The sequence below is a fragment of the Lemur catta genome, chromosome X (assembly GCF_020740605.2).
Source record: "Lemur catta isolate mLemCat1 chromosome X, mLemCat1.pri, whole genome shotgun sequence".
Classification (NCBI taxonomy): Eukaryota; Metazoa; Chordata; class Mammalia; order Primates; family Lemuridae; genus Lemur; species Lemur catta.
Window position 1 is genome coordinate 31,847,518 of NC_059155.1, and position 15,705 is coordinate 31,863,222.

At 37.6% G+C, this 15,705-nt stretch overlaps 1 pseudogene; it reads right to left on the reverse strand.

Moving 5' to 3' along the window:
• Window positions 1–2,645: 2,645 nt before the first annotated feature.
• On the reverse strand, window positions 2,646–2,781 carry LOC123629017 (annotated as a pseudogene).
• Window positions 2,782–15,705: the final 12,924 nt, after the last annotated feature.

Sequence of the window (15,705 nt, forward strand, 5' to 3'; positions counted from 1 at the left end):
ATAAATTCCTTCTCTTGGGCACGTTACTGTAAATACTTCTGAGCTCTTTCATGGGAAGGGCCTTCTAATTGCCTCTCTGGGACCTAATCCTGAAGGGTTTGAAATGGTTTCCCTTTGTAATATTGGAACCTGTGATACTGTGTCCCATAGCAGGTGTGATTCCACCTCCTTCCCTATTTTTGTCTATTTGTTTTTGTTTTTTACAAAATAAGATTTGAGGATGTTCCTCTTCCCATTTAGTAAATGGGATGGATACCTCTTTTGCATTAAATTTGGATTTCACTTCAGATCTCTACTAAATGTAGTTGAAAAAGCCTACTGTGTGTTCTGTGATATGTGACACTGTTGAGAGCAAGTACTCCTTCCTTGGATGAAATGATCCATTGGAACATCGTTCCAGTTCAACAGAAGAAATTCTTGTCACAATTCAGATACCCGTCTGCTAGAATGCTTAGCCCTTTGCACCTCACCTATAAGTGACATCTTATAGCCGTTTGTGTCTAAGAGTTATCCTCACCACCCCCTACATAGCTGTAAGTTCCTGCAGGCAGCAACAGTGTCTTGGTCTTCCTGAGATGCCCCTTTCCTGTGGCCAATGCCTTGTATGCAGTAGGTGCTCATTTAATATTTGAGCAATGTCCAAATTTCCAACATTGTTTTATTGGGGTTTCAATATTTTCTTATTGGCCCATAAAGCCTAACATAATTCATCCTCTAAGGCAGCCATCTTTATTCTTTTCCACAGGGGATCAATACTGTTTCATTAATTTATCAGGTGGTAAAAATGTATACTCTAAGCTGCTTAATTCAGAGCGACCCTTAGATTTTAAGAAATTTACATTTTTTTCATTTCTAGTACTTTTTCATGAAAGCTAACATCTGACCTTACAGACCATATGCTTCTCCTAGGGGAGAGAGAAATGGCAAAATCGGCCCTTCAATTCACCATGCTGAACTTTTCTTTGGACTATAATCCAATAAAGGAACAACAAATATTAATAAAGAATTGTAATAATTTCCTCTCAGTCTATAACAATTTACTCATACAGTTTTTACAATTTCCATGAAAAACTTCCTATTGAGTTGTTTATTTATAAACAATCAAATATTGTTCACCATGATATTTGATAGTCTTTATCCATAAGATAAAGAAACCAAAGAAACGTATATGAAACCAAACATACCCGAAAATCATAGAACTAGGAGAGTTGTTAATGATTTCCTAGTGCCATGGGAAAATGGTTGAGTGGGAAAGCGGTCATAGGTCCCTCTGAATTAAGCAGCTTAGAGTATACATTTTTACCACCTGATAAATTAATAAAACAGTATTGATCCCCTGTGGAAAAGAATAAAGATGGCTGCCTTAGAGGATGAATTATGTTAGGTTTTATGGGCCAATAAGAAAATATTGAAACCCCAATAAAACAATGTTGGAAATTTGGACATTGCTCAAATATTAAATGAGCACCTACTGCATACAAGGCATTGGCCACAGGAAAGGGGCATCTCAGGAAGACCAAGACACTGTTGCTGCCTGCAGGAACTTACAGCTATGTAGGGGGTGGTGAGGATAACTCTTAGACACAAACGGCTATAAGATGTCACTTATAGGTGAGGTGCAAAGGGCTAAGCATTCTAGCAGACGGGTATCTGAATTGTGACAAGAATTTCTTCTGTTGAACTGGAACGATGTTCCAATGGATCATTTCATCCAAGAAGGAGTACTTGCTCTGAACAGTGTCACATATCACAGAACACACAGTAGGCTTTTCTATAGTGTTACATGGCTGTGAAACTAGTTAGGCATAGCAATGGAAAAAGAGCCCAAATGATGATAGTGGTCATGGTTAAACAGTAGGATTTACTGTTTTGGGTTTGTTTATTTGCCCTAGGTTTATTTTGTCCAATTGCCTATAGTTTTCATATTTTCTCTTTTGATTAAAAATGTTAATTAAAATAGTAATTTTTTAATGAAGTCTTTCTGCGTTACAGATGAAAAAACTAAGATCCAGATGTTCTGACAAAATCAGGTCAAGAAATCTGGCCTCAGGATTTTAACTTGTACTTCGAATTCTGATTTGGGAAAGACATGGATTTATACTTTCATTTGTGAATTCTTCAAAAAATTTGGGTAAAATAAGAATGGTATACATTTGAAAACCCAGCGCTCATTCTAAAGTCGAGTAAATGTGGTTTTACATGAGCAATGAGTAGGTTTACTAAGCTTTCTCTTTCTTTCAGATGCAGTAGCCATCATCATCTTGTGAGGATCCCCCTTGCCCTACTCCCTAGTGCCTTCTCTCAGTCATCTGCTCTTCCCAAGTGCCTATTGCCAATAATAGCTCCAATCATCCAAGGAGGTTCATAACCTCTGGTGCAAAAGGTGATTAAACTGTTTGACCAACTGGCTGTGTGTCTGGGTATGAGTTTGTTTTACCAAAGGCAACCTGAATTGTTTTACATGATGAGGGTTAATTGCTGCTAATTTCTAACACTTCATAATTAGATTGGCAGAAGTTTCACACCAGGATCAAGAGATACAAAAACTGTCAGGCTTCATTAAAGGCAGCCTTCTAAAAGGACTCTGAGACTGGGGACTGTGGGATCAACAGAATGTTTCCAGGCATTAGTTATACGAGGACTTCACAGGGCACAGAGAACTGCAAAGGAATGCTTTTTAAAGCATTCTCTGTTGCTTCAGAGGCAAACTCTAAAAAAAAAATAATAAAGCATTCTCTGTATATTTTACACTTGATCTTAGCCAAAAGGCAGAGAAGAGATTATTCTCTGTATACTTTGGATACAAGTCTTTTCTCAGATATGTCTTTTGAAAGAATTTTCTCATAGTTTGTGGATTGTCATTTCATTCTCTAAACAGTGTCTTTTGCAGAGCAGAAGTTTTAATTTTAATGAAGTACAATTTATCAAATTTTTTCTTTCATAGATCATCCTTTTGCTGTTATATCTAAAGTCATCACCAAACCAAATTTCACCTAGATTTTCTATGTTATCTTCTGGAAACTGTATAGTTTGCATTTTTTATTTATGTCTATGATCCATTTTGAGTTAATTTTTATAAAAGGTGTATGATCTGTATCCAGATTTATTTTTTTGCATGTGCATGTCTAGTTGCTTGAGCACCATTTGTTGAAAAGATTCCTCTCTCCTTTGAATTGCCTTTGCTATTTTGTCAAAGATGAGCTGACTATATTTGTGTGAATCCATTTCTGCACTCTTCATTTTACTCCATTGATCTATTTGTCTACTCTCTTGGCAATATCACACAGTCTTGATTACTGTAGCTTTATATTAAGCCTTCATGTCAGATCATATTAGTCCTTCAACTTTGTTATTCTTCAGTATTGTGTTGGCTAGTCTGGGTCTTTTGCCACTCTGTACAAACTTTAGAATTAGTTTGTTGATATCCACAAAATAATATGCTTGGATTGTGGTTGAGATTAAACCTATAGATCAAGTCGGGAAGAATTGACATCTTAATAATACTGTCTGCCTTAATGAACATAGATTCTCTCTCCATTTACTTAGGCTTTATAGTTTTACTCTTATATATATGTTCCTTTTTTATTTTGTGAGGTCTACTCAGGTACTTTAGGAGTTTTTGGTGCTATAGTAAATACTGTTGTATTTTAATTTGAAATTACAAATGTTCATTGCTGTATACAGGAAAACAATTTACTTTTGCAAATTAATCTTTTATCCTGTAACCTTGCTATAATTGGTCATAGTTAAAGAGGTTTTGTATTTTCTTTTGGGGGGGTGTCTAAGTAGGCAATCATATCACCTATGGAAAAAAGGCAGTTTTATTTCTTACTTTCCAATCTCTATACATTTTATTTATTTATTTATTTTTGTCTTAGGACTTCCAGTACAAAGTTGAATAGGAATGATGAGTGCAGACATACATGTCTTGTTCCCAAATTAAGAAAGGAAATATCTAGTTCCTGACCATCAAGTGTGATGGTAGCTGTAAATTTTTTGTAGATATTGTTTATCAAATTGAGGAAGTTCCTCTCTATTTCTTGTTTTCTGAGAGTTTTAATCATGAATAGGTGTTAGATTTTGTCAAATCCTTTTTCTCAATCTATTGATATGACCATATGATTTTTCTCCTTTAATTTATTGATGTGATAAATTACATTAATTGACTTTCAAATGTTGAACCACACTTGGGTACAAACATACTTGCATACTTAGAATAAATCCCACTTGGTCATAATATATATTTCTTTTTATTCATTTTTGCATTTGATTTGCTAATATTTTGTTGAGGATTTTTGTGAGTATGCTCGTGAGAGACATTTGTATATAGTTTTCCTTTCTTGCAATGTCTTTGTCTGGTTTAAGCATTAGGGTAATGCTGTTCTTATAGACTGAGTTAGGAAGTATTGTCTCTGTATCTATTTTCTGCAAGAGATTGTAGAAATTGTTATCATTTCTTCTTTAAATGTCTGATAGAATTCATCTGGGAATGGTGTTTTATGTTTTGGGTGGTTATTGTTTATTTAACCTCTTTAATACATATAGGCCTATTCAGATTATCTATGTCTCCTTGTGTGAGTTTTCATAGATCTGTGAGTCTTTCAAGGAACTGGTCCATTTCATCTAAGTCATCAAATTGGTAGACACAGAATTGTTTATAATGTTACCTTATATGTTTTTTAAGGTCTATAGTATAAGTTGAGATGTCCCTCTTTCATTTCTGACAATAATGTGTCTCTTCTTTGTGATTTTCTCAGCTAGCCTGCTTGGGGTTTATCAATTTTGTTGATCTTTTCAAAGAACCAGCTTTTGGTTTTGTTGATTTTCTCTATTAATTTCTTGTTTTCAATTTCATTGATTTCTACTTTAATTTTTATTATTTCTTTAATTCTGCTTATTTAGATTTAATGGACTCTTATTTTTTAAGTGCCCTAAAGTTAAAGCTTAGATTATTGATTTTAGATCTCTCTTTTCTAATATATGCATCAATGCTATAAATTTCCATATAAGTACTGTCTTTATTCCATTCCACACCTTTTGATAAGTTGTATTTTCATTTCCATTTAGTTCAAAATATTTTAAAAATTTCTCTTGAGACTTCTTTGATCCATGTGTTATTTAGAAGTGTGTTGTGTAATCTCCAAATATTTGGGGAGTTTTCTAGATATTTTCCTGTTACTGATTTCTAGTTTAATTTCATTGTATTGTGAGATCATGCTTTGTATGATTTCTATTCTTTTAAATTTGATAAGGTATATTTCATATCTTGAGAAATGTGCCATGTGAGCTTGAGAAGAATGTGTATTGTGGTGTTGTTGGATGAAGTATTCTATAAATGTCAAATAGATTGAGTTTTGATGGTGCTGCTCAGTTCAAGTATATTCTTATTTATTTTTCTGCCTTCTGCATCTGTTAATTACTGATAAAGGAATGTTAAATTCTCCACTATAATAGTGGATTTGTCTATATCTTCTTGTAGTTCTATCAGTGTTTGTCTCATGTAATTTTCATGCTCTGTTGTTAGGTGCATACATGTTCGGCATTGTTATGTCTTCCTGGAAAATTGATTGTTTTATTATTAGGTAATACCCCACTTTACTCCTGATAATTTTTCTGGTTCTGCAGTCCACTTTGTCCAAAATTAATATAGCTACTGTAGCATTTTTTATTCTCTTTCTTTTCTCTTCTTTCTTTCTTTCTTTTTTTCTTTTTTTCTTTTTTGAGACAAAACCCCACTCTGTCACCCTGGGTAGACTGCAGTGGCATCATCATAGCTCACTGCAACCTCAAACTCCTGGGCTCAAGCAATCCTCCTGCCTCAACTTCCCAAGTAGCTGGGACTACAGGCATGCGCCACCATGCCTCACTAATTTTTTCAATTTTTAGTAGAGGCAGGGTCTCACTCTTGCTCAGGCTGGTCTTGAACTCCTGAGCTCAAGAAATCTTCCCATCTCAGCCTCCCAGAGTGCTAGGATTACAGGTATAAGCCACCACACCTGGCCTAGCTTTCTTTTGATTGTTGTTAGCATAGTATATCTTTCTTTATCCCATTGCTTTTAATCTGCCTGTATCTTTTATCAGTAAAGTCAGTTTCTTGTAGATAACTTACAATTGGGTTGCATTTTTAAATCCACTCTGATAGTCTCTATCTTTTAATTGGTGTATTAAGACCATTCATATATAAAGTGAATATTGATATAGTTGGATAAATATATGTACCATTTTTGTAACTGTTTTCTAGTCATTGATTTTGTTCTTTGTTCCCTTTTTGTATTCCACTCTTTTTCTTTTGCCTACTCTGACTTTGTTTTTTTACCTAAATAATATATTCTGGTTTTAATCGAACATTTCGTATGTTTCTATTTTCTCTCCTCTCTTAGTATATCAATTATACCTATTTCCAGTTTTTTTTATGGGATACCCTTGAGTTTGAAACATACATTTACAACTAATCTAAGTCCACTTTCAAATAACATTATACCATTCAAAGATAGTGCAGGTATCTTACAATGGTGTATTTTCAATTCCTCTCTCCCATCCTCCATAACATTGCTGTCATATATTTCAAATACCCATAAGCTATCATTTTTAAAAATATTTCTGCTCTTATTATTTTGAATAAGCTATTATATGTTAGATAAGTTTAGAATAAGTAAAATTATCACACATACTCATTAGGATGGCACTGTATTTTTTTAAAAAACAGGAAATAACAAGTGTTGATGAGAGTGTGGAGAAATTGGAAACTTGTGTACTGTTGGCAGGAATAAAATATCACATGGCCACTATGGAAAATAGTGTGGAAATTCCTCAAAAAACTGAAAATATAATAACAATATGATACAGCAATTCTACATCTGGATATTTACCCAATGGTGTTAAAAGCAGGGTCTTGAAGAGATATTTGTACATCCATGTTCATAGCAGCATTATACACAATAGCCAAAAGGTAGAAGCAACCCAAGTCTCCATTGACAGAAGAAAGAATAAACAAAATGTGATGTACACAATAAATGAAATATTATTCAGCCTTTAAAAGGAAGGAAATTCTGACGTATACTGTAACATGAATGAACCTTGAGAACATTATGCCAAATGAATTAAACCGGTCACAAAAAGAGGAAGACTATATACTTCTTCTTATATGAGCTACCTGGAGTAATCAAACTCATGAAGAAAGAAAGTAGAATGGTGGTTGGCAGGGGCTGGAGGTAGGGAGAAATAGGGAGCTATTATTTAATGGAGATAGAGTTTCAGTTTTGCAAGGTGAAAAAGTTTTGTAGATTGGTTGCAAAACAATGTGAGTATACTTAACACTAGTGAACTGTATGCCTAAAAATGATTAGGGTGGTAAATTTTATGTTATGAGTTTTTTAATTAAAATTTTTTTTAAAGTAAAAAGATTAATTTAAATCAAAGATTTTATTTTTCTTTCATTTATTCTCTCTCAAATAAATTTTCCAAAATTGATCTATAAATTGAATGCCATCCCAAACAAAAGTCAGCAGGCTTTTTGGTAAAACATGACCAGATGATTATAAAGTTCACACAGAAATTCAAAGTACCTAAAATAGCCAAAAGAACTTTCAAAAAGAACAAAGTTTGAGACTATCACTGCCTGATTTCAATATTCATTATAAAGCTCCAAGATAGTATGTTAATGGTATAAAAAGGAAACAAATCAATGAAATATAAATGAATCCAGAAATAGACCCACACACTTATATTGACAACCAATTTTTGACAAAGGCATAAATGCAATTCAGTGGGCTAATGATAGCCTTTTCAACAAATGGTGCTAGAAAAATTAAATACTCATATGCAACAAAAAGAACTTCAATCCAAATTCTGTACCATATAAAATAATTTACTGAAGTGTGAGACCTAAATGTGTCATCGAAAACTATTAATCTTCTAGAAGAAAATATAGACGGGAGGCAAGATGACTGACTAGAGACATTGCTTATTGGACTCTCCCAGTCCAAAGGGAAGGAAGGGTTTCAGATAAAGGAGAGGAGAGAAAGGATACAGCTCCAGTGGAGGTCAGAGGAAAAAGTACCAGAGCCTGCTGGGTCCTCATGGAGGAAAATTGCAAAGCACAGAAGGAAGAAGAAAAAGGAAAAAAAGATATTGATGAGGATCAAACCCAGAGAAGGTTAGAGCCCAGTGAAGGGGTAAGGGGGGATCCCTTTCTCCTTCCCACACGCCTTCAGTGATCATGTTACTTGGAAGCTTTTCCACCCCCACAAGCCCCAAGCACTGTGGCAACCATGGAATTGTGGGGAGAAATTGCATGGTACCAGAGCTTGGACATTCTGTGCAGGGTTCCCCTCCAAGGAGAGTGACCCAAGAGGCCAGAGAGCCAGCTTTCTTCCATTCAGAGTCTTATCCTCCCCCACCCCACTCCCCACCCACTGCAACCAGGAGAGCAGTTTGAGCCAAGAATTTGGTGAGTGGCTGCCTCTCCCCAGCTGGCGTGTCCTCTAGTCTGAGGTTTTCACAGAGAGTAGGACCCACGCCTTTCTCCTTGAGGACCTGCAGCAAATGCAGGGTGCCCAATCTGGGAGCTACCTGCCTATTGGCATTTCCTGGAAGTGCACTCCACTGGGCCAGACATGCAGGTTGGATCTTGTGTCCCCAGGACTCAATAGTGTTGCTAGGGGACATGAGGGGAAATTTCAGAACTGGACTCAGGAGGCGAGGGAGTCCACATGGGCGGAAATGATGGGAGAATACAGTGGGGGTCTGAGACACAGCTATCTGGGGGAGTGCCCTTCTCCCCCCTCCACAGGAAAGTTGCACTGTCAGTCTAGGGTGGGTCCTCCAGCAGGGCAGATCCCAGCCCACTGCACCATAGCAACCAAATGCAGTGCATTCAGGTACCCATTTACAACTGGACACTGGAGGGCAGGGGTAACACAAGATGGGAAGAGCTCACTTCCGACAGCCAGCAGGGGAATTGTGGCCCCTTCCTCACAAGCAGCCTCCCTGGTGTGGAGAGCTGCCTTGACCTTCCTCCCAGTGGCTTTCCCTAGCAGCCAGGAAAATGACCTTGGAGCCCTCCTGAGGCTCAAAACCACACTGTTGGACTAGGGAGGGTGCCCTGGTGTGGAAGATCCCAGCCTGCAGTGCCATAGCAACCAAATATGGCATGTTGAGGCACCTGCTTGCAACCAGACACCGGAGGGCAGGGGTAATGCAAGAGGGGCAGAGCTCACTCCTGACAGTCAGTTGGGGAATTATGATCCCTTCCTCCTGAGCACTCATCCTGGTTTGGAGGGCCTGCCTTGACCCTCCTCCCAGCATCTCCCCCTAGCAGCTGAGAAAATGAGATTTGAACCCTGCCCAGGCTTTGCAAAGCCTTCAGGCTCACCCAACCTAACCATGCACTGCCTCACTCCTCCACCCACCTCTGCTGTGGTGGAGAATGAACAACCACCTGGGAGCTACAGGGCTCCTCCCAAAGCCTGGGACATTCAAGTGCTCCTCCTGCAGGACTAGAGCTTATTACAGGCACAAAAGAACATCTCTGCAGTTGACTCCTTCCTACAAGCATAAACCGCTGACATGGAGAACAACTGTATAGTTCATTACAGCACCTACCAACTCAATCAAAGAAGCCATGGCTGATTCTTACAAGCATCACTCATAATCTCAGAGATTAAGCTGGGGTCCCAATACAATTCACAATGCTGGGAAGAGGTGAAGACAGCAGGATAGAAGCAACCCAAGGGGAGACTGCTTTTAAGGAGAGAAACAAAAGTTATACGCAGCTTGATCTGTGAGGGGTCTCCCTCTTCCACTGCAGACCTCTGGGCTAATCAGGGAATGCTCAGAGTCTCTGCAGAGACATTCTACTGGAGAACAGGTGCAGCAGAGACCTGGTACATGCCAATCCCAGGTAGGTTTCTGCAACCTATGCCATCCCGATTGCCCCAACACATGGATCTAGGTCTGCTTGGGACCCAGCCTTCCAAGAATAGCCTTTGCATTACCACCACTGGGTTGGGGAGGGATCCCTCTGTGCAATGCTCTGTGACAGGGAGCTGAGCACGCCTCCTTCTTGGTGTGGGAGGTAAACAGAGGAGGAGCCCTAGATGCAACAGGCACCACATGTGAAGCCTGGGGTGACTGCCTCATTTGGGTCCTAGGTGTGTGTGTGGGAATCTTCACTGACCAGCAGCTCCAGCCCACCTACACGGCCCCTGGGCCACTGAGACAAACCCCCTCCCTGTGAAACTGGGCATAGGCAGTCCCTATGCTGGTGGAACATCCTCCCATATGGGCAGCTATGCCCCTGAAATTGCCAGAGCCAACTGTGCCTGTGACTCTTGCTGTGCCTGAGTCTGAGCTTCTGCCCCTGTAGCTCCAGGGCCCCCATTGGGCCTGCAGCTCCACCCCTGAGACTCCAGAGTTGTGCCTTGACCCTGAAACCCCAACACTGAGTCCCCATCACTATCACTAGGCTAGCAGAACATCTATGAGGTGCAACACTTCACTCAGGACTACCCAGCCCTGAGTAGCCATCATTCCTGGACTTAGTTGAGAGAGTCCCCAGCAAAGGAGAACAGGTGCCCTGCAATCTTATTAAACCAGAGCTGAGAGAAGAGGAGCCAAATGAGAAGAATTCAGCAAAAGAACCCTAGCAACATAAAAAAAAAAAAAAACAAAATAGTTCAACATCCCCAAGGGAACACAATGGAGCTATAGTAGTGGACTCCACCAACAAGAAAATTGCTGAAATGACAGAAATGTAATTCAGAATATGGATGGCAAATAAGATAAATGGAATTGAAGAGAAAGTTGAAAAACAACAAAAAGAAGCCAAAAAGTTTCAGGAAATCAATGAAAAAAATGAAAAAGTCACTAGAGAGCTAGACAACATAAGAAATATTATAAGAGAACTTAAAGAAATGAGTCATTTAGGGAATTTCAAAACACACCAGAAAGCTTTAACAACAGGCTAACCCCAGGAGAAGAAAGAATTTCAGAGCTTGAAGACAAGGCTCTTGAGATAACCCAGTCATTTAAAGAGGCAGAGAAGAGTATAAAAAAAGTGTGAGCAATCACTGAGCGAGATATGGGACTATGTGAAGCAAACTAACATTCAAATTATAGGTATCTCTGAGGGAGAAGAAAGAGGTAAAAGCATGGAAAACCTATTTGAGGAAATTATTGAGGAAAACTTCCTTGGTATTGCCAGAAACTCAGACATATAGATACAAGATGGACATCAAATACTGGGAAGATTCATAGCAAATAAGTCGTCTCTGAGACACATAGTAATCAACCTGGCCAAAGTCAAAATGAAGGAGAAAATTCTGCAAGAATTAAGATGAACACATCAAATAACCTAGAAAGAAAAATCCATTAGGCTAACTACAGACTTCTCAGCAGAAACCTTACAAGCCAGAAGAGATTGGGGCCTCATCTTAAATCTGTATAAATAAAACAACTGCCAGCCTAAAATTTTGTATCCTTCAAAACTAAGTTTCATAACTGATGGAGAAATTAAGTCTTTTCCAGGCAAGCAAATACTGAAGGAATTTACCATGACCAGACCTACCTTGCACAAAATACTCAGACCAGCATTATACACAAATCAGTACAACAGATACCCACCAGTGTAACCTCACCTATAAAAAAACCCCAAACTAACAACTCTTATAAAATAATAGAACAAGAGGTATAACAAAGCAATAAGGAACTATCCAACAGGATGAACAGATCAACATCCCACAAATCAATGCTATCAATTAATGTTGACAGACTGAATGCTCCTCTCAAAAGACATAGGCTAGCTGAATGGATTAAAAAATACAACCCAACTATCTGCTGTCTCCAGGAAACATATCTAAACCACAGGGATGCACACAGTCTCAATGTGAAAGGATGGAAAATAATATTTCATGTGAATGGAAATCAAAAGAGTGCAAGTGTAGCCATTCTCATATCAGATAAAATTGACTTTGAGCCAAGAAAGGTAAAGAAAGACCAAGAGAGTCATAATATAATGATCAAGGGAGAAATTTTACAAGAAGACATAACAGTCCTAAATATACATGCACCCAACACAGGAGCTTCCAGATACATAAAGCAAATTTTACTAGAGCTAAGCAAAGAAATAAATAACACCACTGTAATTGCTGGGGACCTCAACACCCCACTATCAAAATTTGACAAATCATCAAAGCAGAAAAGAAATAAGGAAACAATGGACTTAAACCAAATTCTAAATCAAATGGACCTAACAAACATTTACAGAACTTTCTACCCCTGAACTACAGAATACACATTCTTCTCAGCAGCAGTTGGGACATTCCCTACGATTGACCATATTTTAGGCCATAAAACAGGTATCAACAGATTTAAAAAAATCAAACTCACACCATGTACCTTTTTAGACCACTGTGGAATAAAACTAGAAATCAATCACAAGAGAAATACTCAAACCTATACAAAGTCATGGAAATTAAACAACTTATGGCTGAACAATTATTGGGTCAAGAATGAAATTAATATGGAAATCAAAAAATTTTTTGATCTGAATGACAATGGGGACATTGGCTATCAAAATCTATGGGACACAGCAAAAGGATTCTTCAGGGGAAAATTCATAACCGTAAATGCCTACATCAAAAAGACAGAAAGATCACAAATTAACAACATAAAGTCACACCTCAAGGAACCATAAACGGAAGAACGAACCATACCAAAAATCAGCAGAAATGATAAATAATGAAGATCAGAGCAGAACTAAATGAACTGGAAAACAAACAAATGAACAAACAGAAACAATACAAAGGATTAAGGAAACAGAAATTTGGTTCTTTGAAAAGGTAAACAAAATTGATAGACCTCTTGCTACATTAACCAAGAACAGAAGAGAAAGGACCCAAATAAGCTCAATCAGAAATGAGAAATGTGACATTACAATTGATACTGCAGAAATATAAAACATCATCCATGAATACCATAAATATCTATGCGCATAAACTAGAGGAAATGGACAAGTTCCTAGAGACACACAACCTCCCAAGACTCAATCAGGAAGAAATAGAACTCCTAAAGGTACCGACAATGAACAGTGAGATGAAAACAGTAATAAAATACTTCCCCCAAAAACAAACAACAAAAAAAGCCCTGGACCAGATGGATTCACAGCCAAATTCTATCAGACCTACAAAGAAAACCTGGTATGCATAGTACAGAAATCATTCCATAATATTGAGAAGGCAGGAATCATCCCCAACTCATTCTATGAAGCCAGTATCACCTTCATACCAAAGCCAGGAAAGGACACAACAAAAAAGAACACTACAGACCAATATCTCTTATGAATATAGATGCAAAAATCCTCAATAAAATCCTAGCAAACCAAATTCAACAACACGTCAATAAAATAATCCGCTAGGACCAAGTGGGCTTCACCCCAGTGATGCAAGGATGGTTCAACATATGTAAATCAATAAATGTGATTCACTACATAAACAAAAGCAAAAACACATACCCTATGGTCAACTCAATAGATGCAGAAAAAGCACTTGACAAAATCCAGTACCCTTTCATGATAAAAGCCCTCAATAACAAACTAGGCATAGAAGGAACATATCTCAGAATTATAAAAGCTATATATGACAAACGCACAGCCAACATCATAGTGAATGAGAAAAAATTGAAAGCATTCCCCCTAAGAACTAGAATAAGACAAGGATGCCCACTGTCACTTCTATTCAACATAGTTCCAGAAGTCCTAGCCAGAGCAATCAGGCAAGAGAAAGAAATAAAAGGTCTCCAAATGGGGAAAGAGCAGGTCAGACTATCGCTCTTCACTGACAATAAGATCTGGTATCTAGAAAACCCCATACACTCCATCAAGAGTATCCTGGAATTGATAAATAAATTCAGCAAAGTCTCAGCATACAAAACCAATGTACAGAAATCAGTAGCATTTCTATATACTGATAACAGTCAAGCTGAGAGTCAAATCAAAGATTCAGTGCCATTTGCTATAACTACAAAGAAAATAAAATACCTAGGAATATACTTAACCAAGGAGTTGAAAGATCTCTACAAGGAGAACTATGAAACTCTGAGGAGAGAAATAGCAGAGGATACAAACAGTTAAATAATTCTTATAACTGCAGGTGAACCTACATTTATATCAAAATAAAAATTACTTTTAAAGTTCAGTTTTTTTCCCTTTTGCTCTTAAGGGAAAGACTAATACTCTAGCATGAACTCTATAAGGCCCTGCACTTTCTGACTCCTGCATGTTTATCTAGCTTTATCATTTAACATTTCTCCTCTCTCATGTAGCCATACTGAATATTTTTTCAGTATCAGGAGCTAAACATGGTCTTCCCCTGTTTAGGGCCATTTATCAAGCTCTTCTTTCTACCTGGATCATTTCTCCTTCCTCCTCTTTACTTTTTTGACTTCCATTCATCCTATAGGTTTCAGAATAGAAATCACTACTTTCTGGAAGCTTTTTCTTACCTATAACACCTCCCAAATCTGGGTTCGCTGTCCCTCCTATAAGCTGCAATAGCATCCTGTGCTTGCTACTACCACAGCACTCACTACTCTCTTTTGTAAGTATTAGTTTGTCAGGCTCAGACTCAATCTCCTCCATTGTACCACAGTCTTCATGAGAACAAAAATTGTGCCTGTTGTATTCATTACTGCATACCTGGCACCTAGCACAGTGCATGGCACAGAGAGGGTGCTCAATAACTCTTTTATGAATGGATGAATGAATAAAGCAAGCCTTGGGCCCAGATTACTAGCAACTAAAACATGATCCATCCTAACTACTTCATCACTCTAGCGAAAACATCCTTCCATCTTCCCTTCTCTCCTCTGTTCACATACATCTATTAGAACATCTTGTGGCTCTACCTTTGAAACATTTTGTGGCTGTCCCTTTATTTTCTCTCCATCTCCACTACTACCACCCCATGTCAACCTACCACTATCTCTTCCTGACCTATTATAAGAGTTTCTGGACTATTATAAGTCTTTACCATCTATAATAAACCCCTAGCTCATTATCATAACTTATAAGGCTCTATGTGATCTTTTCTCAGAAAATTTACGCATCTCTGTGCAAAGTAGAAGTATTAGAATATATATATGTATATATTCTATAAAATACACATATATGTATGGATAGAAATAGATATCTTTTTTAACAAAGGGACTTTAAACCATATATCTATATCTATATCTATCTATCTATCTATCTATCTATCTATATATGTATAATGGAAGCTAAAGTTCAGTCTGTTACAGAAAGAACAGAAATTAAACAGGTTTGTTCTCTAAATTCAAGTTGTATAGAATTCCAGAAATATAGACTCAAAATTAGTTTCTATTATACAGAGTCTAAAGTCCTTCATGTTAAGAAAAGATAAACATTCTAACAGTTGAACTCACAACCATGCTTTGGAGAAAACCTGGTTGATTAGTATAGCACAACATTCTAAGGATTCAGAAGGTTTACAAATTAAGCAAGCTCAGGACAGCATATTATGGTGGGCATCTAGATCTTTTAAAATCCTTAATTCGGGGAACACGAAGAGAGGTGATGTCAGCAAGAAAGCAGATTAGGAGTTTCCAATGCTCATCCACTCATAGAATCATCAATTCAAATAACCATCCATACATGAAAATACCTTCGCAAGAGCTAATCAATCTAGGTGA